The following is a 27,998-nucleotide window of genomic DNA, read 5'->3' on the forward strand; positions in this document are numbered from 1 at the left end:
GCACTTCACAAACATCACGTTTCATTGTATTTATTTTTATAAATTATGTACAAATATTAAATGTTATATACATAATTATGTTTTGTTTATTTACGTAACTAGAAAGAAATAATAAAACATTGCTATATATAAAGCGCTTTACTTTTGCAAAATTCTACAATAAATAAAGACATATCGTATTTTATTAAGTGCACGTGCTTGACATTATAAAATATTAGTATTTTATTGTAAAACAATCGAAATTTGACCTGAGATTTGATGCAAGTCACAATTTATTTAGCGGCCGGTATTCTGCTCTCGGCCGCTGATGGTGTATTGTAGTTTATACAATTATGATAAGAAACTGTAGCAGGCAACAGGCATCAGGTTGATAAGAAGAACTGATGTATTTATTGAACGCGAATAACATCAACAACTAATAATGTTTTGAAATTATAAATTTGCCCATAATAATTGTATAACATTATTCATCAAGCGCAAAGTGCATTAAACGCTCGCCCGCTGTTGGGTATTTTATATTTAGTAACACCTTAATACCATCATTTTTTAAACGGAGAACTCTTTTTGTTAAGTGTACGTGCTTGAAGTAATGTTGCTCTTATTTATATAAGACTACTTGCTATACAGCCAGTGTCATGCGAAAATAGATCTTATTTCAGTAAATAACATTACTTCGGCATTGTAAAATTGCGTATTGTATGATTATAATATATAGACATTTATTTAATGTACTGATATCTAAATCAACTTATGATTTTACCGGTATTATGGCATTGAACGCGTGTATAAAAGGCACATATACTATTCTTATTAAATCATATTAATACTTATACTAATTTAAGTCATCACATAATCAGATTGCGCACTGCGTGTAATCAGATTATCACCTTAAAACGATTCCGATGGATTATTAAATCGAGCTTACTATTCAAATCAGTGATTCCTTGTGGTACAATCAAGCATGGGATAATGGCAGACATACCCATGGCACAGTTCATGATTTATTTTATGTAGCTCACAGCCGAGGATCGAACCAATGGTATCTGATATTTTGAAGCGGATATGTTGCCACTAGGCTATACGAGGTTTCAAGAATGAACATGGGTCAGTTACTCTATCGGTATAGAATCTGACGGTGTTTACAACATGATACAGAAGCATAAATATTACGTATCTGAACATCATTCTTTCATGTTAGTTTGAAAAAGTATGTGTATTTCTAGGTCTTTGATGTGCTGATTTAATTTTATTTGTTTACCTTACAGACTCTGGAAAATGGCCCTGAAGCAGATGAGACGAATTCCACACCAGAAACTGAGGAAATGTCAGATAACCGTTCACCAGACTTGAGTTTCGAGAACGAGGCAGATGGTTTGTTGGTTGAAAGCAGTGCATCACTACTAGACGTATCTCTAAGAGTGAGTTGTTTTATCGTTATACAAAATGTTGTTGAATAAAGATAATTTGAAACAAGATGCGTTTGTGAAACACAATGTCCCCCTAAATAATGTTTGACCTTGAAGGATGACCTTGACCCTTCACCACTCAAAATGTGCAGCTCCATGAGATACACATGCATTTCAAATATAAAATTGCTAGCTTCAATATTGCAGAAGTGACATTACATGAGCAATTTTGACCCATATATTTGACCTTTAAGGATGACCTTGACCTTTCACCACTCAAAATGTGCAGCTCCATGAGATACACGTGCATGCCAAATATCAAGTTGCTATCTTTAATATTGCAAGTGTATTCATAAAATAAGCGATTTGGGCCACATATATTTGACCTCTGACCTTGAAGGATGACCTTGACCTTTCACCACTCAAATTGTGCAGCTCCATGAGATACACATGCATGCCAAATATCAAGTTGCTATCTTCAATATTTCAAAAGTATTAATAAAATAAGCGATTTGGGACAAATATGTTTTACCTCTGACCTTGAAGGATGACCTTGACTTTGACCTTTCACCACTCAAAATGTGCAGCTCCATGAGATACACATGCATGCCAAATATCGAGTTGCTATCTTCAATATTGCAAAAGTATTCATAAAATGAGCAATTTAGGCCACATATATTTGACCTCTGACCTTTCACCACTCAAAATGTGCAGCTCCATGAGATACTCATGCATGCCAAATATCAAGTTGCTATATTCAATATAGCAAAAGTTATTGCAAAATGTTTAAGTTGGCGCAAACCAACCAACCAACAGACCAACCAACAGACAGGGCAAAAACAATATGTCCCCCACTTCTATAGTGGGGGACATAAAAAAATATTTGTAGTTCAAGGTCGCGGTGTTGTAGTGGATGAGATATCCGCCTAGCGATCGGGTGTTAGTGGGTTCACTCCTTACTTGGGAAGCATTCTAATTATCTCCTCCATGGACACCAAGTACTGGTTCTTCCCAGGAAACCGACTCGATAATGTCCATGTCTGCCTACCATGCTCGAAAGGGCACTTGGCAGTATAAATAGATAGTTGTTTTTCATGCTCTTCCCATTTTTAAAGAAAAAAACTGAAGAAGTTATCAGTTTGGTGATGCCTTAGTAAAATACAGAAAGACCTATAATCTTTACTTCAAACTGCATTTACTTTGCTTGTAAAAATGTATTTATTTATTTCAGCTCCATGACTATGGAAGGTTTACACCAGTACCCGCCATAATCCGTCATCAGTGTGAACAAGTGCAACCGGAGCTGATTTCTGTGGTTACTCAAACCGACGATACGAGAGTTCCCAGAAGTATATCAACCCAGACTTCTACTGAAACGTCGACAGTTGGGATACAAGTGGATCGGCCTAGCTTCACCTTTGAGGATATAAGGGATGATGACGATAAGGTGTTGTTCTACACTGGTATCCCAACTGCTGGAACTTTTGAGTGTTTATTTGATGAGGTCAGTGTTGGAATGAAAGCAGGGTTAGCACGAAAAACCTGTCCCCGGAAAATAAAGTGTGTTTATAAACTGAAAATAGTCATGCTAATATAAACTGGAAAAGTGGCTCCTTAAAACTAGTACAAATTAAGTTTGATAAGAAGCTGAACAAGTGAACTTTGTGAGAAATTCAGTATACAATTTAACTAGAAGTGTTTGACCATTGCATGTATGTATAAGTAATATACTATGTAATTATGTGAATAATACTTAATTTCACATTTTACAGTCAGCTTTCATTTGTGAAAATAAAATTGTTACTGATTATTATTTTCTTGTCTCATATTCCATACAAACATTTTCAGGCAAAAAAAGAAAATTGTGTTTCTGCGTTTGTGTGTTTGTGCCAATATATTTATACATGTTTTCTTGCTTGAAAGCAGTTTTGTAAGACCAAACAAATTATAAGACTGAAATTCTGATAAATATTGTACTGGATTCAAGTTTACATACATTAATTGACACAGAGCGTTGAAAACACAGATTTCTTTTGTATACCTAAGTAAATGTTTGTCTTTAAGGTTTAGTACTGCTACTGAAGACTTAATCAACAGTTAATTTATAATTGGGAGCAATAAACCCGTCAAGAATTTTTATGCCCCCGAAGGAGGGCATATAGTGATCAGACTGTCTGTCGGTCTGTCCGTCCGTCACACTTTGCGTTTAGGTTTCGAAAAATCCTCATAACTGCTATGTCGCTTTGGATAGCAATTTCATATTTGGCATGCATGTGTATATGGACAAAGCTTTTCCATACGCACACAAATTTTGACCCCTGTGACCTTGACCTTAAACTAAGGGTCCGCGTTTAGGTTTCGAATATGCATTTAGGTTTCGAAAAAAGCTCATAACTTCTATGTCGCTATAGTGATCGGACTGTCTGTCGGTCTGTCCGTCACACTTTGCGTTTAGGTTTCGAAAAATGCTCATAACTTCTATGTCGCTTCAGATAGCATTTTCATATTTGGCATGCATGTGTATATGGTCAAGGCCTTTCCATATGCACACAAACTTTGACCCCTGTGACCTTGACCTTAAACTTAGGGTCCGTGTTTAGGTTTCGAAATATGCATTTAGGTTTGGGAAAATGCTCATAACTTCTATCAAGCGTATATAGGGGGCATAAGTCATCCTATGGTGACAGCTCTTGTTTAAAACCAAGATTTCTGATACAAGTAGCAACACCTGCAGAGTACTTGTCAGATGTAAAGCAGAAGTCATACCAGCAAAGCTTCCAAGGTGTCTATTAACTCAATGGGGTTCTGAAATGATCTATACTTGGACAAAAAGCATTGTGCACAGATTTTTAATAAGATGCAGCTGTTGATACCTCTGTGTTGATTTTCTTAATTTGGTTCATGCTTGCCACTCATTAATTTCATATCATTTTAACATTTTGAAACAGATTATTATCGTAAACCCTTCGGTTTTTCTCCAAACACAGGTAAGGTAATAAGTGATGGATAATAACATAGCAAAAGTTCTTTTTATGATTTATCATTTTAAGAGCAAATCAATTTAGCGGAATAACAATTAACAATCACGTTGTGATGGTATTAATGAACCGTACACAAATCGTTGAAAAGCATTCTACATGTACTACTGTAAAATTCATAATATGAACAGTTGATAAATATTTATACATTCATACACTTTTATGTACAATATTTATATGCTTTGTAGAGCTAAATGACTATTGAAACATAAAAAAGGAGGGACCTCAATGATGTCCTGTACTGTTGTTACTTAAATTATTTTCTGATCTGGCGTTAACTTTTGTTATTTAACCCTATTCCACTTGGAAGCACAGTGAAAACAGCATAAAACCAGAACAGCATGCTAGTAACTCGCAGTCTGTTCAGGTTTTATACTGTTTGCTGCTCATCAGTATTTAAGGGTTGGAAATGAAGCCTTTAAAACTTAAATTTAGTAATAAAGGTACTTTATTACATTTAACTTTTTAAGGAACTACAAAAGCTTGAAAATACATATTTAAGAAGTAAAGGGTTAATCTCTAGAGAAAAGTGAGACATCAAAATTATAAAAACATATTCTAGGAGCAAGGGTAAGCTTGCGAGAAATTCACAATTGTGATCTTAAATTCATATTTGTTACTATTCTTTAAAGATTGCACTCAATTTCTTTTAAATCTTTCAGTCTCTTGTTTCAGTAAAATTACTTCACCAAAATTGGATGCAGTTACACGTAATTTTCTTTCATCTTCCCAAAGTACGTTCTTTCCCTGACCTCTGGTTAATTTTTCAATACTTTGGCATTCAAGTTCATCCATTTGTAGCATATCCATCATTTTCGACATTTTATCCTTCACAGTTTCACTATTCAGATCTACGCTATCACTAAAGTTATATCCAATTTCTATAAACTTTGGTAATTTCACCTCTTCCTTCTCTTCTACAAAGTTCAAAAGCCATCCAGCTGTTGGGTTGCATATTTTCGAGTTTTGAACGGAAACTGTTCTCATTTACAGAAATCGCAAGAAGTTCTTTTCTGGTGTTATTTTCGACTGGCTCTAATTTTGACTCAAAGGTATGTTTCCGAAATGTAAATTCGCTAGACTTTTTAGGCGTTCGCTTTCTTTTCCGGGGATTATTAAATCTGTCCCACACGCATTTTTTTGAGGTTGATCTTAGAGTGCCGTCCTTCTTTTTAGCAGTGAGATCAGAAAGGGCATACATAAATGCACCAATATGGATACATGCTTCTCCGCTCCTGAAAATATATAAACATAATAATTAGACATACTTTCAAACTGCACTTTTTTTTTTGCTCGAGCATCTAAATTTTGATGAAAATTTCCCAGAAACTGGTCCATCCCGAGAATAGCTTGTGACCAGTATATAGATCTATGAAAATGATTGGTATAATGCCGATTCGGGGATCGTAACTACTAGTTCTTCTTGAATGCTCTGAGGGTTTATGAGTACATTCGTACACCTCACAACCCAGAGGGTAAATATAGCTGGGAGTTGGATTATTGCAACTAGGATTGTAACAGAGGCATGTCTCTTGATAAATTATTTATAACCTCGTTTCAATATTGCAAGAACTTATATGAAAAACTGTGTACACTCACCCGGCTGTGCAATTACATTCCGCTGAATGAACCTGTCCAGTGACCTTTGACAGACAGAGCCACACACTGTGATCTGGGTTTTCTTTCACATTTGCACTCGGTAGTGATGGTAATACTTTGCATTTAACAAAACAATGTTCCCATTTGTCACTTATGTCATGGTACAAAATACTGTGTTTATGTCTGTAAACATAATACAATTTTTTGATCTCAATTGTTTTTGTGTGTTCATTTTCAGCACAAAATAATTGTAGATGTCACTATCTATTAATGTAGGAAAGTCCATTAAGTCACTACTCAACGTTTTTAATACATCTGGATGTGGCAGCTTTTCACCGAGTGGCGTAAAAAGTTTTTCTGTTTTCCTTTTTTCATAATTTACTTCCGCATTCCTGTGCAGCTGTCGATCATTTAATCCTAGCTTTTGTACGCCTTTTGTCCTCAAGACAAGTTCATTCTTATTCCCTGACACATAATGATTATGAAATCGTAAATAATCCTTCAATTGTGCAACACTTAATTTGTCAATTTCGATGTCAGACAGATAACGATCGTTTTCTTTCTCATTCGACGCCATTGTTACTGGAAATCAATACTACCCAGCGATTCAATCGCACATTCTCGGCCCTTTCCGTCAAACATCGGATAAGTATTATGATAATCTGCGAGGGGTACCGAATGCCAGCGATTGAGAACCTCCAATTCCGGAGAATACTCAGGGGAGATATGCGACTTTCCGAAAAGGGCTCAGTGGCCTCCCTTATTCTAGAAGATGCCCAAGGGAAGTAACTGCCGTGAGGAGTTTGATCTAAAGTTTGCGAATGGGAGATATAGGCCCGACAATTCGAGTAAAATTACATACGCAAATTTGAATTAAAAAATAGTCATGAGGATGTTAAGCAGCCTTTTATTAAGTGGGTCTTCAACTGTCGGGTCCAAGTGCCCGATAATCGACTTTGGGACCCGACAATCGACTAAAGACCCAACAATACGGCGGTAAAATGGACGTTTGACCCACCATTTTACCCAATCTGAAACTATATATATATATATATATATATATATATATATATATATATATATATATATATGTACGAGGGAGTTAATGTCTTGGTAGTTTCGTTGACAAACTTCCATTAAAACTGAATGCCCAGGCCTACGCACGTATTTGCAATGACATCGTATATGCAATGACACAGTTACGTGACAGAAGCTGTTTGCATGTACATGCAGCATTATATCTTGTTACATAGTATTCTTACAAATTAAACAAGATTGACATTAGTTCATCTAAAAAAATGATTAAATCATGGTATTTTTATCAACTATAACGAACGTTTGAGCAGAAAAAGTGGTGTTTATTTTTCAACGATAAGAGAAATTATTGATTCACTCTCTTTTAAAATACGCTAGTCAGCTTTTGTTTGTACTTACCGCGCGTGCTCAAATATCGGAAAAACCCAGACTGGAGTGTTCCGAATAACAACTATTGGTATAGCGTTTTTTAAAGGTGTATGCCATACGCGTGTGCCGGGAAAACAAGGCTTAATGTATTTTTCTGTTCAGCTCCATAATAATTATATCCAATTTGTATGTAATTAATGTCGGTTAACATAAATCCGATGTATTGTTCGAAAATATTTAGGCGTTCATTCATTATGGATCTAAAACGGAGCATTAATCCGCATATAAAAAACACCGGGCGCATTGCATGTTAGTTCGGAGACATTTAATTATTTCGAAAGAAAGCAATAAGAGGTTCAATTCTATATCAGCAAGTTTCGTTTCGCATGATTACGCTCTTACTTCTCGTATATATTTGATCTTGGCAAATACCTAGTGTTTTATTTTGCATAATCTAAATTACGTTATGCGTCTATATGTACTATTATGGCAGCATAGCGCCATTTTCGGAAGGGATATTATGTTCCGACCTCAGTTAAAAACGAATTCAAGACTTATGCGCTTAATCATAATTCTGAATGTCATTGCAGTTTTCAATATAATTTCAGTAACAGAGTAAAAATAATAGTGCCATGGCCTTTGAAATGCATATTGAGATTCAGTACTTCTTTTGTACCATTTCTCTATTGCGTTAAGAAGATTGTGAACTCTTAAGATACAAAAACATATTAGACGGTTATATTCATTTTAGAACAACACATGGTAAGAACAACACATGGTAACAATCATGCTTGCAATTATAGTAATAAACAAATACGTTTTTGTCTGGTTTCCAACTTACTATTGACAGCCTTATAAAACTATTTCAGAGACAGAATATCGAGTATATTACATTTTTTTAAACATATTTTGATCGTTTGATTGTTTGAAAAAGGCGATTTCGACTAAAAAAACCGTATATGTGTTAGTTCAAATAATATCTGTAACTGCAATTATGTCAAATCAGCAATTCAGATAAACGTATCAAGTCCTCAAAACGGCAAAACTCTTAAGCGGTCAAAATATGTGCGAGTTAAAAAAAGTAAAGAAAGATCTATGATTATATTCAGAATATGACCCATGTGCAAAATCGTTTTTAAACGTACTTTTATAAGACTCAATACCCCTATGCACAAGGTTAAGGTTACACTATAGGCCAAATGTTAATATTTGTTTTCCCATACAGTTGACACAGTATATATGATGAATTGTTTAGTTTTAAGCTATTTGCACATGAAACATGATTTTATTATCTTAACTCACATACTAAATCCTAACATCTGGCATGCGTCATTTAATGCAGTGTACGGTCTTGATTACACTGTGTAAGCTTTACATGTGTATTGTAAAACGTATGTACATACCTGTGTTTAATATGCCTAAAACGGAATCATTTCCTTACTATTTCCAGTTAGCAACGTAACAAGACGCTGAGACGTTGTGACGTTAAGAATGCCAAGGTTCAAGAAAAAAGCGTCACTAAGTGTGTACAGCTCAATAAAGCGGAAGGTTCCTGAAAACACATCTTTAATGCAATGCAACGATTAAGTCTGGATGCCACGCCAATTAAAACACAAAACGATGACATATGCTTACCCCTGTCGGAGCGGTAAAACGGCGGAATGTATCAGCCTTTCCAAGATCTATGGAAAAGCCGTGTACTAGTAGACTGCATTTCAATATATCATCCACCGGTAGTAAAAAAGAAAATTCAGTTAGACGATTCTATAACTTCACCAGTAAAACTATCATTGAAACAAAGCCATTTTCACTCCAATAACAACCGCCAAACAAAAATTAAAATTCCTCTTACAGACACTCTACAGCATACACATTTAGAGAAACTTTAGAAATTGTAAGTTTACTAAACTCACTATTATCAACCGGAAGATTTTCGACGTCAAACATTTCTTATAAATTCTTTCTTGATACTCTCCGCTGGCATGCTAGTGGAAACACATCTGTCATGCGGTATTCCGACGAAACAAAAGAACTGCTTTGAACCGGAAAATGTGGTTCCACTAGCATGCCAGTTTACTTGGTGGCCAATTTATACGGTTCATGAGAGGATTCTCCCATCGAGGGCGTGTTTCGGAGAGGAAGTGTGAAAAAGAGAGATTTTGATCTTTCAGAATCGCGTAATAAATTGTGCCGTGCCCTGCGATTCAGTATTAGCTGAATTCACTCCGCCTTACGTCGTTGACGTTCTACAAGATCAAATACATCCGGACATTCTCAATAGCAATATTGATATGTCATCAAAAGACATGCCTGACACATCGCATGTTGTCATAATTGATGGTAAAAAGATCATTCCGAATTCTGCTGACATATATTTGCTAGATAAAGATGAACCTAAACTATCATCAATAGAATGCCACTATAAATTGAATCAAAAATACCACTGTAAATTGAATCAGAAATGCTTAGTTGATCTTTTGGTTAAAATAGAGAACTTGATGGAAAAAGACACCAATTTGGTATGCAAAATCGATGAAGATCTTAGAACAAAAAATTCTTGAGCTCAGCAAAGAAGCAATCAGAGTCATCGGAACCGTCACAAAGTCATTACGTGAATGTTACTGCAAAATGCATTTTATCTAAAAACTATTGAGAAGAAATTGTCTAGGTAATAAAGAGAAACTGAAGTTTGTCAGAAATAAAATAAAAAGTTTAATGTATACAATTCAGATTTGTGTAGGAGACCTAATGGCAGTTGTTAATGTTTTGTGCACAATTGAACCAGACCATCAACAAGTTACGAGTAAAGATGTGCGACTTGTCAGAGAACATGTCTTATCGAGAGCTCAAAACCACCAGAAGTATTGAGAGCATCTCTTGAAACCGATTGTGTTCCATTAGAATTTATCAAACAGAAAACTCCATAATGGTTCGAGGCCAGGAAGACAACTAAGGTTACTGGAAGCGTTGCACATAAAACGTTGGGTCTTGAGTCGTTAAACAAGCAAAGGGAACACTTTGATATAGTGTTTAGCGATGCTACTGCTGCAGAACCAAACACACAACAAAATAAGCAATGGGATATGGTTTCGTGAATGAAATTAATGCAATTGCAACAATGATAGGAAAGATAATGCCAGTGTTCTACCGGGACTTCATATATAATGGAGAAGGTGCGTATCGCATAGCAAATGGAGATGGTAACACAATAATGCTTGTCTCTCAAGATGGAAGTTTGAAAAATGGTACCATATGATTTCAGTTGAAATAAAATGTCCATTTGCATTATATACGTGTACCACACCAGTCTTCTACGAAGTCAAACCGAGACACGTCGTACAGTGCAACCTTGAAGCACACGTACTGAGCGCCAACGAACACCTTTACTTAAGTTGGAGCAAGGCTACATTTACGGTGTTCAAAATGACACAATCCGCCGACTTAGTACAGTTGGTTTTGAATGAAGTTCACAAGGCACACTACAGTCAGTATCATACGGTGCCAACAAAACTGTCAGGTTCGGCAAAAGCGCTGAAGCAGATGGTCAACGGGGAGTCGAAAAAAGCAGATTTTTTTGGAGAGTTTCCTTCCATAATTCTCGTTCATCTTGTAGAATGTCCATTTCGAACGTTAGCCGTAATGTGTACTTCGAGCAGAACCCGGCAGTTGAGCAATCATAGAGCCGTTACGATTGCAATATACAAGTCAATTCCTTCACAAAGGCCTAGGACAACTGTCGTAGGCATATACGCTTCAAAAACCTATGGCATCAGAAGTGCTCTTGGAATAGAGAAGTAGGTAATGGATTTCCAATTACGTATCTTTATAAAGGGTACAGTCTTTCTATGAATACTTCTCGCCTTATACTAGAAGAGGTATTAAATGCGTGCTACAAGTCGAATGCACACGTTCCTTGCGTGACTTTTGATGGCAAATTTGCAAGACTGAAGGACTACGATGAAATGGATCAGCCACTAACATTATTCGCATTGTAGCGAACGTTTTGGTCTGACGTGCTTAAACGTACGAAAAGGGAGCTTATTAATAGCATTTCTGATTTGTACAAAAATCTTGATTGGGCAGTGGTTACCGATGGGCATTTGGCTGATAATGGGATAATCGAAGTAGATAAAAAGTGTTCAAAAACAGGGATGGATATGCTTGCCAGTTGAGACATCTCTTCACCGACTGTAAGAGAAGTCAAAACACACAGGAATCGTAGATGAATGTCTACCATGTGTTATTGGACTTGTCGATGAAGCAGGCTTAGGCGAGGGAGTACTGATCGTTTTGAAAGATGCTACATCTGGGACACATACTAGTTGTGTCGAAGACGATTTAAGCTGTGAAACAGACGAAACTAATGAGGTTGTTCAAAATTTTGAACCACGACCTTCAAACAAGTCAGTAAATCAAACTGCTGCGATTACACGAATGCGATTATACCGCAATATGGCATATACTTCGAGATACGAAAAGGAAGAAATGGAAAACTATTAATGTGATGGATGTCGAAAATGTGTTCAAAAGTGCCAATGAAATAAACAAACAACTCACAGGACAAGAGCTCGTTTCAGTTGTGAAATATATAAACTTGAAACTAAAATGCAATGTCACTACCAAAAATAATTTCCGGAAATCTGAAAAAATGATGCAATTTGCGACGCTATGGGCCATAAAACGCCACTTGTTGTACCGAAACGGATGATACGTTCAAAAAACGCAAAAGCTTTGACATCTTTGTGTATCATAGCATTACAGAAAAAGAGCTACCCAAAAGAAGCCCTCGCTGTATCCTACGCAAGGAGTTATTGGCCTCTATACAAGTGCACGTGGTTCGAAAATGCTTCAATACAAGAGGACGTTGAAATCGACTTCTTCGATCAGCTCGGAAAGCTAAAAGATCGTGCAATTTTCAAGCCAGTTTCTTCTTCGGAATATAGTTTGAAGCGACATTAGCTTGTAGTGAGAGTGATGAATGGTACTCACATGCGAACGAATATTAAATCAAAACTTATACGTCACGGGCTATGCAATATTAGAATAGAGGCTTGGAAGAAGGTTGCCACTTCAGGAAAAACTGACTTATCGCCAGCAATGCTGGAGGTTAAAATGATGCGAAAATAATGCACCAAAAGAGCGATCCTTTTGTGGGCACGATGTTCTCAGAAGATGTTGAACTAGTCATGCAAACAAATGGTGATTTAGAAGAGGCACATATTTGCCGTTTATTCCGCGAATGGCACGATACCGAGGACAAAGCCGGTATCCCGCCAGAAGAAAGAGTTAAACGAAGTCTTAGTTTCATTGATTGGCTTATGTAAGGGAACGAGTTTGGTACATTTCCTCCCGCTACAATGTATGTAGTAATTCCAATGATTACGTTCAAGGGATAAGTTTGTAGAATTGACGACCATGTATTCCTCTATGCCAAGGTTAAGGGCGGAACATACAATTGGCGGTCAGTATTGACGCTTCTAGCGGAGAATTCATGGGTGAACTTGCTGAACGCTCACAAAACAGCCATGGAGTTCCGGCTTGGAATTTTTTACCAATGGAAATGAAGAAGATTTACAAACTCCACTGTATGAGGTTAAAATAACACGATTAGCTAATCCTTTGAACACATACTTTGCAAATTTTCTGCAGAACAATGTGTAGCAATCGTCCAATATTACACTTCATAGTTATCACACTTTATTAATTTCAAGGATACTGCAAGCAGTGATTTTTAACCATTTTGAATAACCCTACGTGGTTGTAAATGTTAATGTTTTCACTTATACTGCACGACTCGGGCCTCGCAGGTCTGATACAAAAGTTACTGTACGCAACTAAAAACACGTTCTCAAATGAAAACGATAAAGCTTCTTTTTTCAAACATTCGTACTTTAACTTGTTTTTGATACTTTCATATGTAATACAATTTGCTATTCTCATCCAGGTCTTTCCTTATGAAGACATATAAATCAAGTACCTAGGAAGTTTCACAGAATATTGGGATTTGTATTGACGACGATCTTTAACCTAATGTGACATCGACTGATCAGACAAACCAATCAACAGAGCATAACGACATACATATCAAGCTACAAACTTCGACTTAACGGACCGATTATCGGCAGTTCAAATCAGGTATAATAAGGAACTTGCGAATCTATGCATAATAACAGTGAACTGGGTAAGGGCTACATTGTTAATAGTGGATACGCACATTTTGGAAAAATGTTCTGAGCCTACTATATATATTATATATTTATCATATCAGTTTGATTTATAAACCAACTGCATTATATATATATATATATATATATATATATATATATATATATATATATATATATATATATATATATATATATATATATTATATATTTATCATATCAGTTTGATTTATAAACCAACTGCATTTTAGCATTCTTACAATAATGCATAACTACCTTTACGCTCAATTTAAGGGATCACATGTGTGATAAAAGGACGGGTCGCAAGGGCTCGAAGCATGGAATAATTTCCAAGTGGAATGAACTACCAAAATGAGTAAAGCCGGTTCGGTATTATTATAAGGTCGATGAGACACAAATCCTGCCATCATAAAGATTGTGAATGCCGGACGCTGACAAAAAGCCTAAAAACTATCGGTGCATAGCTTGTTGAGATAAATGTTAAACTCTTTATTGCATTTAATTACATTTGTCAAAGAACAATTGAACATGCATGCTGCTGCATGTTGGGAAGAAATGACATTAACACATAATATGTTGTTTTTTATATTATAAAACGTTAGTGTCATCAGTGTCATCATGACATATACGGAACGAAGAGTAATTAAGTAGTACATATTGCAATTACATGTCAGATCTACATGTATCTATTTAGAGTTTGTAAAAACCTATATACATCAGCTTTCATAAGAATGTGAAAAAACGCCTGGTCTTCCTGACTAGATAGTATGTTAATAATTGTGCACATGTATTTAAATACAATCGCGAATTTTACGTTATTTGAATGTATATTTTTCTTTCATGTTGACATTATAAAACTTTTTTGCATAATTAAATAAATGTTTTGTACTTATTTGCAGTTCTTATAGTATTTATTATAGTTTATTGTTAAGTAAAGAAATACAAATTACGTATACAATATCAATTTTGTTTTCAATATGGATTTAATCTAACAACAACTCATATATATAGTGAAAAAACTGTCAGTTTGATGCTAAAGGGGGTTGTTCACACTTTGATAAATTGACAAAATTGAAAAAAAATGTTTCGGATTTGCAAATTTTTATTGTAGTTATGATATTTGCTTTAAAAAAAAAATACCAAATTGTTTCCATGCTCTAAAATTTCCATAAAATGCAACTTTTGAAGATTTGAAAACCTGAAAATGTTAGCGTCTCAAACGCGAAATGAGTTATTTTTAGTCAGAAATTGTGAATGGGATCCCAACTAGTATACCCCAGAATGCAGCCTGCGCATGCGCGCTGCGCTTATCCGCTTTTGGTTTGCAAACAATGCATCTCATTTCTGTGATCGAAAATATAAAAAAAAGAGAAACAAAAGCCGGAGCCAGCGACATCGCTCGAATTTATTCAATCTTGGCGACAAGACTGAGTGTTTGCAGAACCATAGGAGTATCGTTGGAAGAGACGAAGACAGGGTAATGGCTTAAACACACGAATTGTAAGTCATATTTTAGAAGCTACGTTTAGTTTTTGGCAAGTGTTGCCTGTTTACAAAGGAATTTTAGCAAAAGTTGGGATAGGTATTTAGTTTTATTGTATGGATATTTTACTCTGCAACGAAACAAGATACGCACTGATAACATAATTTGTTCATCGCGCGTTTTAAAATAAGTCTTTATGCCCCTATGCCAAGATGTTCGTATCAATTTAATGAATTCGTTATAACTTATAAGGAACACTCCAACACGAGTCAAACGAAGCATGAAATTAATGATAAATGATGAATTATGAATGATTAATTTTTACGGTATATATTATATTATAAAATATACTGGTATGCAAATGTATATGTTATATTATGTAATCAATTATCATGATATGATAATATGATTATACAGTTTATTCCCTAATTTAACATCAATTTTGTTGTTTCTTTAAATTGATATGAGATCAATTTTATATTCTAAAACAAACCTTCTTTTTAAGGTATTTAGGAAGACGTGCCGGCCAAACTATTGCAAGTTTGACTGTTCAGCAGAATGTTAGAACAACAAACTCTTCACCTATGCACGGTCATCAGCCCCCGCCAGGTCCTGGCCTGTCATTTGTGTCACAAGGAAGTACCACACCTGGTCATGTGTCAGGAATTGGAGAGATAACATCTTACTAAGAGTATGCAAACAACCCCGTCTTAGCATATTTTAATTGATAAAATAATATATTTATATTCAATAAGATTCTATGTGCTTTCTAAAGTTCCTTGGTAATATAATTGTTTTATCATTTTTTTTACCAGAAACTTTTTATGTTATGAAAACCAGAGGATATCCGATAGCTGGTTTGTTTTCTGAACCGTTTAGATAACTTGCATGGTGATTGGTCTTGAAATTATTTCAATGCCATTCTCCTCCAATCTCTAGTTGTACAGTAATTGTCAGTTAGTGACTCAAGTATGATAACTTCATCATATAATAAGCTCATACTGGTGACTCAAGAAGCCAAGAAAAGTATTGGTAGGTTCATAAGTTAATTATGGTGATTTAAGTAGCCCAGAAAAGTATTGGTAGGTTCATAAGTTAATACTGGTGAAACAAGTAGCCCAGAAAAGTATTGGTATGTTACCTGATTGGCATGATATGAATAAAATAATGTTTAAAATAGCAAAAAAAATTCATACATAGTTTTTATGATAAGTTTAAGTGTACATTTCAAAATTACAAATATGCTTATATGTTATTTCAGAGTAAATTGAAGGCAGCCAACAATTGGACGGTGGTGCCAGTCAATGAAAAGAAGGGATACACGTACATGCACTGAGAACACAGAGATCATCAAGGAAAAAACCCTTCGATCAAAGTTCCTTTTTGATTCAGCTTATCCAAAGCTGATTGCCTCTACAATTGCCCCTTATTTATCCACCTGCGGCTAATGAGGAGCTGCAATATCCAATAGGTCAAGGGCAAGCAACCCAGAAACAATATGAAGATTTACTCATAAAAATTGGTACATGGTGTATGTAACTATGTTGTTTTAACTAATTTCAACATACCATTATTATGAATTAAAAAATTGACAAAGCTGAACTCAATGATAACTGACTATGGGTAGGAACATGTTGTGTGAATTTGGCAGCATGGTTTTATAGGATGTATACCATTGAGTATGAAAGTGCTTGTGTGACCCTGGCTGTTTTTTCAGTCAGTAGATGACTTTAGTATTTGAAATGATGCTTGAATTTATTTATGTAATATGAAGGCGTGACCAAATGTGTGACATAATGGTCGACTGTGCTGTCATCATCATGGTGATAAAATGTGATTTTAATAAGTGAACTGCTAATAAACATAGGGCAGAAATACCATTGATAAAATACTGACGAACATAGCATACAAGTGCCCTGAAATGCCATGAGAATATGAGTATTTGAGTTTTAAGTGTGTAAGGTATTGTGAATTTTGTTAATTGTTTTGTTATAAAACAAGGGCTGTTTGTAAAACATGCATGCCCCCCATATGGGCTCTCAGTTGTACTGACAGCCATTTTGTAAATATGTTTTTGTCACTGTGACCTTGACCTTTGACCTTTGACCTAGTGACCTGAAAATCAATAGTGGTCATCTGCGAGTCATGGTCAATGTACCTATGAAGTTTCATGATCCTAGCCATAAGCTTTCTTGAGTTATCATCAGGAAACCATTTTACTATTTCGGGTCACTGTGACCTTGACCTTTGACCTAGTGACCTGAAAATCAATAGGGGTCATCTGCCAGTCGTGATCAATGTACCTATTAAGTTTCATGATCCTAGGCATAAGCGTTCTTGAGTTATAATCCGGAAACCATTTTACTATTTCGGGTCACAGTGACCTTGACCTTTGATCTAGTGACCTCAAAATCAATAGGGGTCATCTGCGAGTTATGATCAATGTACCTATCAAGTTTCATGATCCTAGGCATAAGCGTTCTTGAGTTATCATCCGGACACCATTTTACTATTTCGGGTCACCGTGACCTTTGACCTAGTGACCTGAAAATTAAATGAGGTCATCTGCTAGTCATGATCAATCTACCTATTAAGTTTCATGATCCTAGGCATAAGCGTTCTTGAGTTATCATCCAAAAAACATTTTACTATTTCGGGTCACCGTGACCTTTGTCCTAGTGACCTCAAAATCAATAGGGATCATCTGCGAGTCATGATCAATGTACCTATGAAGTTACATGAACCTAGGCCCAAGCGTTCTTGAGTTATCGTCTGACAACCACCTGGTGGACGGACCAACCGACAGACCGACCGACATGAGCAAAGCAATATACCCCCTCTTCTTCGAAGGGGGGCATAAATATAGGATCCAAAGTATTCAATCATAGATCACTCTGAAAAAGAAGAATAAGTAAAAACCTTGTCTGGCAAATAACTACATAAAATATGGGCCAAGTTCCAGATTTTTTTGTCACAAGTCAAGACCATTAACAGAAATTGTTGACTCTTATAGGTGTTATGTATCATGATTTGTGTTAAGTTTTTTATGGGAGACCCATGATCAAACATGGTGAATTAATTGTTTTGTTATTACAATAGAGGATCCAAAGTATTTGATCATAGGTCACTCTGAAACAGAAGAATTTGTGAAAACCTTGTCTGGCAAATAGCTAAATAAACACCGGGCTCAGCATTTTCCTGATTTTTTGTCACAAGTAAAGACTATGAAAAGGAATTATTAACTCTTTTAGGTATAAGCTACCATAGTCAATGTTGAGTGCATGCTGCACACCACATTTGTTTATGTTCCATTAACAATGAAATCAAAGCACAATGCTATATATAGATTATGTATTGTTTTCCATTGTTTATCAGTCTATAAACAACCATTTATTGTAATAGCCTTACATAAACTGTCATAAAGATGATAAAGTGCTGTTTATCCATAAATAAAAAATTGGTGGAATTCAGAAATAATTTGATCTGTCAAATATTAAAAGTTGGAAACATTTATTCAAAATGTTATCAATTATAGTTTTGTTTCATGAATATAGAGTATTATGTTGTGTGTTCATTATGTTATGGATTTTGTTGTTTTGGTTTAAAATGTTTTAATAAATAACATGAAGAAATAAGAAGCTAGTTGTTCAATTTTGATTTATTATTACATGTATATTACACAGCAAAACATTACTGCAAGAATGTTAAGTGAACACCTTATTATAATACATGTTGAGTTCAACACTGAACAAAAGAATATGAATCAATTAAAAACGACTCATAATACATTATTATATGAAACTGCATCATGATTCAAAAGTTAAAGAGCATATAGACAGCTAAAACCTAAATAGGTGAGCCTTGCCTTGGGAAAATGGGGCTTAATGCATGTGCGTAAATTGTCGTATGAGATTAACATGTGCTGATCATACCAATCAGGCAGACAATTGCTGCTTTATTGTATTTTTTGTTGAAAGTGAGTCTCTTAGAGAAAATCCAGATAAGGCGGAAAGTGTTACCCCTGATTAGCCTGTGCAGTCTGCACAGCCTCATCTTGGACAACCTTAAGTACATGCATTAAACCCCCTTTTCCCAGAGCGAGGCTCAAATATTTATTAAATGATTGATTAAGTCTTCCACATAACATCTTTTCAGAAACTTTCTGTAAAACATGTTTATTTGATGACAGGCACGGCAAAATCAGTAGTAAATTCATAGTATTAATTTGTGTTACATTATAATACTTACATATTATTGCTGGTTATAAATGTGGGAAAAGTTTGAATATGCATTGCTAAAATACATGTTAATTTTCTAAGAACTGCCCCTTTTATTTAAGGAATACTGTATGTATGCCCCTGTAATATTTCTGACAAAAGAACAAGATAAATAAATAATGATTAATAGAACAGTAAACTTGGTTTTCATTTTGTATGTACCGGTACAAAGGATAATTATTTTCTTATTATTTACGCTATATTGAAAGAAATAAGATGACATCATTTAATAAAGAATGCATTACTGAAGATTCAAATTTAAAACAACCGTTTATCCACTTAAATGTTGGAAGCATTCTTAAACAACAAGACTAAAAAAGCTGTTAACAATAATTTTATTAACTACTTCCTTTCAAAAAAAAGGCAGGTACAGTTTTGTTGTCGTCCCTTTGAAGGTGGCCATGTATCCAAAGGATGTACTGAGATCAATCTGTGTCCTCCACATCTTCAGTGCCAACACGTTGTTCCGAAACGTTTCCTGGATAAGGAGGATGAGAGGATCAGTCACCACTTAACCCTTTTTCTGAAAAATATGAACACATAAAAAACTCAAAACCCCTTGCTAAATCTATCTATATATATATATATTAGCTGTTATTGTCCAACTTTTAATATGCAGGAACATAATGGCCACTGTTTCGACAGTAAATGAGCTAAATTTTCTACACTTTTGATTATAAGCTGAGACAATTACATGAGTAGTTTTACATGTTCTATATTCATATTACAAGCAACAATATTTGATAAAGATAAAATGCATTGCTAATTCCGTTAAACAGGCCCACAGACAAATAAAATATTTGATATAGATAAAATGCATTAATAATTCTGTTAAACAGTCCACAGAAAAATAACATATTTGAAATAGATAAAGTGCATTATTAATTCTGTTAAACAGGCCCACAGAAAAATAAACATGAAAAATGGGTCATATTCAACAACAGTAAACATACTGGTCTCTGGCTTGTACAGTATTGTCAGGCCATGCTACAACAAAGCTGGTCTTCATCATGGTCTACCAAATGGACAATTCTTGCAAACACACCATCATGGTTAGCTTGAGGATGGTCCAAGCTGTGCCAGGACAGGCTGTCAGTGATAACTGCTGACTGTCTGGCAGCAATTTCCTTCAACAGCTCCTATGCTTCCGTTTAAGTAAGGTGGTCTATGATATCCTTGAAAAGACATTTCTGCATTTAACAATAAATGTTTTGAACATGAAGCTAAGAATTTTGACACAAGATGTAGCTACATATGTACATATAGATTTTTTTTATTTTTCATGACACCATTTTTAAACATTCCTATCAGTTTTTTTTGTAAAATTTCAATATTCACCTAGTGTAGTGTAGGATCATTTTTTAAATTCTTTGCTCATGTAGCAACACAGTTTTACATACAAAGACTTTGTTTAATATATCAATAATTAGTGCGTTGAACTGTGTTTTTTTCTGTTACCATTCAAGAATATTGTGAAATGACATAAAAAAAAAATCAATGAAATCTCAACTTGCCTGAATATCTGAAAACATTATCTACAAATTATTTCAATATTCTCAAATGAAATCAACAGAAAAAAAATGCAGCTAAATAAGTATACCTTTCCTGTTTCTTGTACCAAAGTGACAAAATCCAGTGATCCCTTCTTCATAAACTTCTTGGTTTATTTATGGTTGTATCCTATTGAAAAAGTAAATACACAATTTAAACCACTTTTTAAAACTATTTATGGTCTCTATTAAAAAAGTGAGTTGTAAATATGTGGTATTATTATCTAATAAGTTTTCTTCGACATTCAGGTAATCAAACTTGAGGATATTCAAAACAATTGAAAAAAGAGGAATATCCAGAATATTCTTGGCTTTTACAAATATAATGATACATGCATTTCTGATGACCTGTATTTGATTTATTCAAAATACAATGTACTGTTGAAATACACATTTATCAAAATATATACGTGCTTTGCTAAATTAACAAACAATTATAAAGATAAAATACTTTAAATAAAGAAACAATAAGATGCACGAAAATAAATTGGGGCGAGTTGTCTCTTGGTTGGAGCGAGTGACCATATGTTTGATGCGAGTTTGTTTTGGGGCAAGTTGGTATTGGGGCGAGTTGTCTGGCGCCAGCTACATGCATTTGATGCCATGAATTAATAAACTGTGTTACTATTTTCAAAAATATTTTGGTTATTCAGTTTATTTATAAAATAGCTGTGCAGAAGAAACTGATATAAATACATTAACCCTTTGCATGCTGGGAAATTTGTCATCTGCTAAATGTCATCCGCTGAATTTCTAAAATTAGCCATATCTTCGATTTTTTTCAAAGAATTCTATAAGAAAAGCAAACAGTTTGGATCCTGATGAGACGCCACGTTCTGTGGCGTCTCATCTGGAACCAAACTGTTTGCAAAGGCCTTCAAAATTCGGTTCCAGCGCTTAAAGGGTTAACTATGAGTTTTGGGTTTAAATTAATAACCTACCAGTACCATTCAAATGCATTTTAATTAATAATAAATGTCATTGTCATATAACACGCAATAATGAATATGTCAATAAATGCACAGCATCTTGAATTGCCTGCCAACAAATAATGTTGTCACTGTCAGTTATGAAGAAAGAAAAAGATACTGTAATGTTTAAATGATCTCAGTTCTCAAAGGCTAATGATAAATTTAATTTATTTGCGCGAATAGTTAATTCTGTATTCAACTTGGCTTTAATTTTAGTCTCTGTCTGTAACTTAAGTGTAAACGAGGCAATCAGTATTTACGCGTTCTGTGATGTATATGCATAAACTTATGTAACGAAAACGAATCATTTGATCAGTTATACTATTTTAATCTACTTTTATAAAAAAAATAATCATACGCACTATTGAGTTTTACAATAAAAAAACATATTTTACCTTCTTCTTCCGTGTTTGACAATACAGACTCCGCCATATTTGTTGTTGTTGTTGTCACAATGCGTGTTTATATTTAAATTTATATTTAAACTCTATATTTAGTCGGGGAAAAAAACCGATCCAAGGGTTAGTGGTTCGAGCCTTGGTGCGGCTTACTTTTTTCTTTCTTATTTTTACTTTATTTTTGTTTTATACTGGAGCACGTTATTTGCGATGTTTAAATTTATGAATTTAAAGCATAAAATGAAAAACTTCAAAAAAATGCAATTTACGTGTGAACAAGCCCCTTTAATATCAATTGACAGGTAATAAGAAACAGAAAAAGTAACAATTTTCTCAAGTATGATCCTCTTGTTTATTGTGTCAAATACTTTTAAGGTGATTAATACAACTTGCTATAATATTTTGCTACAAAAGTATCTACACGAGTAAACTAAATCAAATCGAAATCAAAGACATTATGAGATCATCGCATGTTACATTTTTCATAAAACAGAAAATCCATTACCTATGCTATTTATTATCACACATTTTATAAATCATTATCAATGTGGTGGACATAGAATAGCGTTAAAAGATTAATCAAATCAAATCAAAATCACAGACATTATGCGGTAATCGCATTTGGCATTTCTATAAAACATAAAAGGCGTTACCTATGCTTTTACTTTCGCTACTCATTTAAAGCATCATAAATGTGGTGGACATACAATAGCGTATAAAGATTAATCAACTTAAAATCACAGACATGAGATCATCGCATATGTCATTTACATCAAACAGAAAATGTGTTACCTATGCTATTACCATCGCCACTTATATAAAGCATCATGAATGAAGTGGACATAGAATAGCGTATAAATATTTATCAAATCAAAATTACAGACATGATATCATCGCATATGGCATTTACAACAAACATAAAAAGCATTTACCTGTGCTATTATAATAATCACAAAATTATAAAAAAGCTTCATATATGTGGTGTAAATGAAATAATAATATTAATACAATATGATCATTTAAATCACATATTTTGTGACCATCTATATATGTACTAGTTAGATATGGTAAAAAACAACAACATAACATCAGCAATAACATTACATATAACAAACTTAGCATTTAACTAACTCTAAGATCACCGGATGTATATGATATGGCAGTTATCGTCAAATAGACAACGTATAAACTGCTAAAATATTCAAGTATACCAATGTTCAGATGACAATAAAAATCGTTTTATTGCAACAGTTAAAATAACTCAGAGAGTGTCCATATTCAATTCAACATTACACATTTTCTCCACAAATATTGATGCTGAAACTGTCTTTATGGAATAGATTTTGAAAATAAATGGGCAATCTATGTGAATGAAATCTTAATAACTAGCACTGAACACACAATAGTTTTATTCTTCCAAAACTCATGTCAACATTTGAATACTTATTAATAATTTACTTTCATGTAATAATTTTTACAATTTCTCATGAACATATAGTGTAATATGAATGTTAGTTTACAAACATGTCCTAAAATGTTATAATACAATCTTGGTATAAATATTGAGCCCTCGTGATATACATATTGTTATTTTAGATCAGAGGCACATTAATTCTACATGTTTTTTTTTGTTTCAATTAAATGATATAAAACTTTTTTTAAAGTTATATTTCATCAATATTTTAGGACTAAAATTTGCCTATCAACACAGGTATCCAAACCACAGAGTTAACAGGTCCCAAGACAGCAGGCTTGACTTTTCTTTCACTTTGAAACTATAATGTACATGTTCTGTCAGTTACATTTTATAATGACCACACATACATATTAAATATTGATTATATGTAGCATGTTTGAAGTCTATGTAAACTTACAGTTAAAACTTTATCAATTAAAACAAGAAATGTGACAATGTCAGAAAACAAGATTTCCATCTTTTACCAATACATTAAATTGAATGTAATTAACTTTTAAAGCAATGGCTGCATTTAGGCTACACAATTAAAACAAGATACCTCCATCCTAATTGAAGGTATTGAGCACAAACAACTTTTTCAGTCACAATCACCTTTACCCTTCTGACTTTCAATGCAATCCCACCCTAGGTCTGGAATACAACATAAACGAACAATAAATCCACTCAACCTAAAGTTATTAGGCTGATTTGTTTCTATTGTTATTTTATTTTTTTATCTTGACCCCATTTGATCTACATACAATATCTTGCTAGATAAGCCTGTAACTAACCTAAACAAACAATTTCAGCAGAATAATCCAATCCTAACTAAAGTTATTGAGCACAAACGTTTTAACTATTTAAGCAACAATGAACTTGACATTGACCCAACTGAAATAAAATGCAGCCTCATACTTGATCTGCATGTCAATACGAGATATAATTTATTGGACAAGTCAACAAAGTATAATACTGAGAATAATAAATAAGCCTTGGTCCGTTATCTCGCATGATAATTCCAATGACTTCGTGAAGTTTCAATTCAATATCTTTAGTAGTACCATAGATATACACATGTTGTATCCAAACTTTGAAGTGAAAGTCAACTTAATTGCAGGCAAAGCATAACTTGGCTTTTACAGTAGAGGGCATTAGCATGTTAAAAGGTTGTTCTGCAATCAGTGAATGTTCATAAAGATCCATGAACACATGTGTGAAATTTTCATTTCATAATATGTAGTAAATATAAACAGGTATGAACAGGGACATAATTCTGCTAAATTGAAAGTCACAGTTATTTCACTTTGGAAGTGATGTCACATGATAGCCCTAATAACATGTAAGAAGATTCAATACAATACATAATTAAACAAGCAAATTCGTTGAATATACTTCTGGACACAAATAGTTCTTGACGGATGGACAACGACAACGTGCATCATCCTCTTATCCGTTTATATACTCATACCAAGTTTCAATGAAATCCGTCAAAGCACTTCCTAGATATGGCTCCGGACACACAAAAAAGCATTTTTTCAAGATACATAGGGCCATAAATCCGTTATTATCCAATGGTGTATAATGCGATTTGGCCTTCCTTATCCTCTTATCCATATATATACTCATACCAAGTTTCAATGAAATCCGCCAAAGCACTTCCAATATATGGCTCCAGACAAAAACAAACATTTTTTCAAGATACAAAGGGCCATAACTCCGTTATTTTCAGATGGTGTACAATGCCATTCGGCGTGCATCATCCTCTTATCCATATACATACTCATACCAAGTTTCAATGAAATCCGCCAAAGCACTTTCAAGATATGGCTACGGACTCAAAAGTGCCGGACGGACGGACGGACGTAAGGACGGAAAGACGGACGGACGGAAGGACGGACAACGCCAAAACAATATCTCTCCGCCAATGGAAGGGGATAACAAGTGTTCCGCGGTCGAAGACATATGTCCCCCCCCAAACGTGGCCTTGATTTGTGACCTAGTGACCTGAAAATCAATATGGTCATCTGCCAGTCATGATCAGTGTACCTATGAAGTTTCATGATCCTAGGCCTAAGCATTATTGCGTAATCATCCGGAAACCATTTGTTGGACGGACCGACCGACGCACCGAAAGACCGACGGACCGACCGACGGACCGACCGACATCTGCAAAACAATATACCCCCTCTTCTTCGAGGGGGGGGGGGCATAACAAGTGATATAGAGAATTGCATTACACAGATGCCGACATTTGGGAAAGTAGTATAGCTCATACCATTATGTGAATGTGAATGATCGGACTAAAAATGGCATAAATATAGTTTAGTTAATAAGTGATTTAAGTCAATAAGCAATCAAGTACTAGTATTTTACTAATATCAGTTACAAGTTGAACAACTTGCAGAAAATATACAAATCCTTACAATATTTAACAGTACCAACACTATCACATTCATTTTGATGACATGACACGATGTCCATCAAGCCTTCAAATCAAATTATCAATAATTTGTTGTTGTTAAACAGTTGTCAAATAAAAATGACAATAGTGCAATTGATTACTTAATTATTGGTGCATTAGCAAGTCATGCGATTTGAAAGTTATTATCATAAAACCCTACTGACTTGTTTATTAATTTTACTTTCCGCATGATATGATTTTGCAAACAATTATTCCATGTGAATGTTTTTCCACAAATCTGACAGCAAAACCTTGGTGGCTGATGGAGCCGTTTGTGTTGCTTTAATAATCTCTGTTAATGTTAATGATTTATGACATATTTCACACTCATGTGTTCCATGTTGTCTGTTAATTGTGCAAGATGCAGACTTCAATTTGCGGTCCAGTGTATGTTTATATGCTGTTATTTTCCACATTTTGGACAGTCATTGTGTTTGTTAAAAGTATGACTGGCTGTATGTGCTACCAGAACATGTTTGGAATAACACCTTTTTCCACATGTTTCACATTCAAAGGTGGATAAGATAATATTTTGAGGAATAATTTCGTTTCGGCGTCGAAGCCAATATGGCTTGCTGAACGAGTTTCCACAATAAGTACACAGATGTTTGTTTGTTTCATGTGTCTTAAGGTGTTGTTAAAGTCCACATCTGTTGAAGATCTTGCAAATTTCACATTAAAAATCACGTGAACCATGACTGGTGAAATGTTTTGTGAGTCCTCTTTTTCTTTTAAAATTTGTATTGCAAATACTGCAAGTTAAGCCTCTGAGACCTCAATCATCTGAAAAAATGTTAATATTATTATAAGGTAAACATACGAAGAAAGAAAAATGTCAAGAAAACATATTTACATCATTCAATTTATTGTATAAGGCCTAAAAAAATGATGTGGTTCGGGTAACATTGAAAAAATTGCGAGGTAGAGTAGGTCGATTTTTTTTTTCTCCAGACATGGTGAATGTTTTTAAAATCCATTCTATGCTGATAGCTTTCACATAAAACCTCTATGTACACCATATTAAAGTGTTCCCATTATTGTGTAGTGATCTTTGTATATTTATCATTTTAACAACTCTTTTTTAAAGCCAGATGCGATTCAACCTATGATAAAAACCAACAAAACAACCACCATAATTCCGGTTTACGCCCAAAAACTAATTTTAATACGGGTGCATGAACGTAATGAATGCAACTTGATTAAAGAATATATCACTGTTATTCAATCACGTAATTGAAAGTTGAAAAAAAAGTTTTACCCCACCCACTCAGGATCGCATGAAACTTACCCAGTGCTTTCCACATAATTTTGTTCAGACGCCCCGGGGCCGTTAGGGGGGAGGGAAGATATGGGCTGCACCCTCCATACGCTATGGGTTTTACATTTGTAGAGTGAAATGAAGTTAGATGGTGCGTTATGACTCTTCAAGACAAAAACAGCAATAAAGTCATTGATAACGACAGTTAAAAAAAAGATATTTTACCCTTTCCCGCATAGACACGCATAATCCCGTCTCGATCGATTCCTTTATACATCCGTATCATCCATACTTTCTATATTTTACTGCATATACTTTTCCCGTCGCTACTCATAACCCGATTCCAGCTTTAAAGCAAGTTCTGGTAAATACAATAAAAGTGTCCAAGAATTTCAAGAAACACAAACATTCGCCATGTTTCTTCTTAAGTATCAAATACATTTTGGCATTTGTTACTTTTTGACGATGCTGCTTCAGCAGCTCGTCTAAGTTATCATACCATGAAGAAATTC

The 27,998-nt window shown here is 34.5% G+C and overlaps 3 long non-coding RNA genes across 3 annotated transcripts; 1 reads left to right on the forward strand and 2 right to left on the reverse strand.

The window, feature by feature from the left end:
- Window positions 1-820: 820 nt before the first annotated feature.
- LOC127871343 (uncharacterized) lies at window positions 821-2,668 on the reverse strand. The gene is made up of 2 exons (XR_008045295.1): window positions 1,800-2,668; window positions 821-1,672 (listed from the first exon to the last, which is right to left on the reverse strand). It is a non-coding gene; the product is annotated as an uncharacterized LOC127871343 (long non-coding RNA).
- A 12,281-nt stretch (window positions 2,669-14,949) lies between these two features.
- Window positions 14,950-16,598, forward strand: LOC127871340 (uncharacterized). Its single transcript, XR_008045292.1, has 3 exons — window positions 14,950-15,132; window positions 15,621-15,806; window positions 16,377-16,598. It is a non-coding gene; the product is annotated as an uncharacterized LOC127871340 (long non-coding RNA).
- Window positions 16,599-19,606: 3,008 nt separating this feature from the next.
- Window positions 19,607-22,361, reverse strand: LOC127871339 (uncharacterized). The gene is made up of 4 exons (XR_008045291.1): window positions 22,309-22,361; window positions 20,993-21,072; window positions 20,346-20,567; window positions 19,607-19,915 (listed from the first exon to the last, which is right to left on the reverse strand). It is a non-coding gene; the product is annotated as an uncharacterized LOC127871339 (long non-coding RNA).
- Window positions 22,362-27,998: the final 5,637 nt, after the last annotated feature.

The sequence above is a fragment of the Dreissena polymorpha genome, chromosome 3 (assembly GCF_020536995.1).
Source record: "Dreissena polymorpha isolate Duluth1 chromosome 3, UMN_Dpol_1.0, whole genome shotgun sequence".
NCBI classification, from domain to species: Eukaryota; Metazoa; Mollusca; class Bivalvia; order Myida; family Dreissenidae; genus Dreissena; species Dreissena polymorpha.